Genomic DNA, 4,088 nt, shown 5'->3' with positions numbered 1-4,088 from the left:
TTCATTGAGCTCTACCCAAGGTGTTAATTACTATATTTGTAAATCAAGTGCAATGACCAGCACACCCCTCAAGAGTAAAAACATTTTCCTAGCCCTCATCTTACTTTTCTGTCAGCAGGACATAGCATCCTGTTCATTTTTTCAATCTTTTTAAGGAGCAGGATAGAAGATTTGAACTAGGGCAGTGGAATCATGAATGTGATGGATGAAATGGGTTAAGACACCACTAGGAATAGATTGAAGAAGATTTTCCTATGGCCGTGATGATAATGGAAGTCTAAATATAATGCAGGATCCACATTCCAACTTTACACTAGGTTAGAGGAGTTACCAAAAAGATAGGGAATAGTTGGACATAGTTAAATGTTGTTGAACTAATAGTAGGAAGTGTTTGAAGACATAGAGAAATCATTAAATCAGTAAGGTCAATCAAGTTATGAAGTTTGGAATAGTATAAGTGGTTCAGAAGTAGCTACAATTATTGAGTGGTTGTTATTAATACATAATAGATAGCTCTGAGCTTAACTGTATCCCAATCATATTTACTTATCACAGTAGTCAAGTAAGTTAGGAACTATTGTTACTAACTATTGTTACTAACTATTGTTACACTCTTGTACTGTTGAGGAAACTGTGAATTGGCATAATATAGATATGAATTTAAACATTATTCTAATTGATTAGTTCCATAGGACTGGGCTTTGAACCCAAGCACTCTGACTCAAAGTTTCAACAATATAGTTTAGAGAAAGATTCCAAAGTCAAAATTGGTACTTGATTGCAAATTGGGGCTGATACAAAGAGGTGTGAAGAGAGATTTTGATTGGTTTTAGTGTTTCCAGGAAAAAATCAAATAAACAAATAAATAAAATTCAAATGAATAAATAAATTAACAAATAAAAAATCTAGCTATCAATTAATATAAAATGTGAAACAAACACAAACCACACAATGAAGTGCATGTTGAGAATGACAGAAGTTGTGTGGGAGGACTATGAAGAATTCTGAGTACCATTCTATTTTTTTAAAATATTTTAAATAATTGTTAAATTTACTCAGTACTTATTTACTGACATGACTTTTTGACACTTTGCATGAATTAAGTTTATTTAATTGTCACTGAACATGTCAGAAGTGATTGAGAAACATACAGGTAAGGTAAAGAGCAGAGGGTCATGATCGGCAAGTGAGTAAAACCTTGAAACCAAGAAAGTGTGGCTACAGAGTCTACATGGTCAAAAGCCACAAAGACACTGGGAAGGTATGAGACTGTTACATAGAATTGAATGCAAGATTTTGCCAAGAGCCTGGATCAAGCTGAAACTAGGTTATGTGAATATTTAGCATTTATTAAATTATTTAGTAATTATTTATTTATTGTAGAATTGTTCTACAAAGGAAATACTACAATAATTTCTTCATGCTAATATATACTTTTCAACTTTTCAATTAATAAATAATATTTTAATTCTCTAATTATGTTTGCAGGCATATATGTATATATGTGCAGTGAAAATCTACAAAATTTTCCATTCTTACTATATGTGTAACATTTCATTTATATGAAATGTATTCACATAAAATCCATTTAATAAGGGAGTTTGTGAAAATATTTGTAACACATACAATGTTCCATGTGCTACAGAAGTTGAATCTAAATGTTCTTTTTTGAGACAATGTGGTCCACACTGTACAAAAATGCAGCTAGAGAGGCAGTCAGTCACACATGAACTGCACGTTAGGGAGAAGTTATTTAATATGGTAACTCTTTAATAAGTTTCCAGCACAGAAAGTCGCTGCCCTTTGATTTTTCCATTAGAAATGTTGTTCTCGCCTCAGTAGTCTCCTCAGGGCTCCTTTCACATCCTTGTTCCTCAAGGTGTATATGAGGGGGTTGAGAGTGGGAGTCACAACAGCATAAAAGAGTGTGAGTAACATGCCCTGGCTGTGGCCAAAGGATCTCTGTGGCTGGATGTATATGACTGAGCTGGTCTCAAAATAAAGGAACACCACTAGTAGATGAGAGCCACAGGTCCCTAGAGCCTTGCGCCAAGCTTGGGATGACTTAATTTTTAATCACAGCATGCAGGATGAATCCATAGGAAACAGATATCAATGCCATGGGAAGGAGGAGGAGAACTAATGTAGCCACAAAAGAGTGGACTTGGTTTGCATGGATATCAACACATGCCAACTTGATCATGGCAGGCACTTCACACAAGAAGTGGTGAAGGTGATGGTGCCAACATCAAGGAAGCCACAGGGTGATGGTGCTTTTGATGAGAGTGTTTCCCACTCCACTTAGCCAGGCTATTCCTGCCAGGGCCTTGCAGAATGATGGGTGCATAACAGTCATGTAGTTGAGAGGTCTGCAGACAGCCACATAGCAGTCAAATGCCATGATAGTAAGGAGAACACACTCAGTGGAACCTAAGGAGAGGGACACATAGAGTTGTAGGACACAGCCAGTGGATGTGATGGTCTTGGCTGGTCCCCTCAGGTTCCACAACAGCTGGGGCACGATGCTGTTAGTGAAGGCAAGGTCAAGAAAGGAGAGATTAGTGAGGAAGAAGTACATAGGAGTGTGGAGTTTGGAATCCAGGCTGGAGACCATGATGATGGCTGTGTTACCCACAAGGGCCAGAAGATAGGATAGTAAAACTACCACGAAAAGGATGATTTCCAACTGGGGTTGGTCTGAGAATCCAAGCAAATTAAAACCTTCCTCATGGGTTTCATTGTTTTCTTCCATCAGTCTTCAAAGGTAAAAGAGAAAAATAGAAGTTCAATCCAAAGAAGTATCATTATTAGTATTTACCTAAAATATGTGAAGTAAAATCTTAGGTAAGTTTTTTAACCAGTGAAATTACACAAAGAAGAAAAGATATAATTATTAAAAGACATTTGGGAATGTCTTTTAATGCAAAGGCATTTTTGTGTCATTTTTTGGTCACATTAACTATTTGACACCTCCTCTTTTTTTCATGAACTGTCAATTTCCCCTAATTGTCAAAAGTTATTATTGACAATCTACTTAAGAAAAGCTTCCATATGGTTGCAGTGACAAAAATCTGACTAACATACCACTCAAACCTGATAACAACTTAGAGGAGGAAAAGTTTATTTTGAGCTTATGGTTTCAGAAATTCAGTCCACAGTCAGCCAACTCCATGGTTCTAGGCTTGAGGTGAGGTGGAACATCATGGAAGAAGGGCATGATGGAGGAAACTTGCTACTTCATGGTGTCTGGGATGGGGAGAGAGAGAGAGAGAGAGAGAGAGAGAGAGAGAGAGAGAGAGAGGAGCCAGGGGGACAAGATATAATCCTCAAGGGCACATCAACAGTGACCCACCTCCAGCCATACCCCTCATACCTACAGTTACCACCCAGTACAGTGGAACTTTTCAGTGATTCATTCATAAAATAGATTAGGCTACATTTCTAATAATCTAATCATTTCACTTCTAAATGTTCCTGCATTACCACAGGAGCTTTTGGAAAACTCTTTATATCCAAACTATAACAGTGGCTATTTTAGTGGGAGGGGAGTAACAGGTGCATGCTGAGACTAATTTTAAGCTATCATTGAATGGATTGTTAGTAATCGTTATTCATAGTAATAGAAATTGCAATACAGAAAAATAATGGATAACAGTGAAGAATTTGGTCAGGAAAATAACCGGAATGTATTTTGTGTCTTTTTTTGTCTCACAGACAAGGTGAATGATGATGATGTTTCTTACATTTAATTATCTGATCTGAGTGATAAGGGGTTAGACTCGGGTGTCAATATAGAAGGAAACTAAATAAAGCTACTTTTTCTCTAATAACATACTTAGGAGTCCTTACAAAAAATCTTTTACCTCTTAAATGTGATAAAAAAAAATAGGTCCTATATACATATGAAAAAACACAGGTACAAAATCTCAGATGTGCACTCATTTGTTGGAGACAGATAACCATGAGATGTTTTTGATAAAAATAAGGGGAAAGTGTAACCAATTCCTTTAAATACAAGGTGCTGGCATTTAAAAAAAATCATGAGAAAGCAAATCATATCTTGTTCAACTCACTTTATATTGCTCTGC

General features: G+C 36.4%; 1 pseudogene; it reads right to left on the bottom strand.

The window, feature by feature from the left end:
- Positions 1 to 1,815: 1,815 nt before the first annotated feature.
- Positions 1,816 to 2,752, bottom strand: LOC124075504 (olfactory receptor 2G3-like; annotated as a pseudogene).
- Between the last annotated feature and the right edge of the window lie 1,336 nt (positions 2,753 to 4,088).

This window comes from Marmota monax, unplaced genomic scaffold, assembly GCF_021218885.2.
Source record: "Marmota monax isolate L192 unplaced genomic scaffold, Marmota_monax_Labrador192_F-V1.1 WCK01_AAM20220418_F8-fsc02307, whole genome shotgun sequence".
NCBI classification, from domain to species: Eukaryota; Metazoa; Chordata; class Mammalia; order Rodentia; family Sciuridae; genus Marmota; species Marmota monax.
Note: the sequence above shows the minus strand (reverse complement) of the source record. Positions and strands in the feature narration are given on the sequence as shown.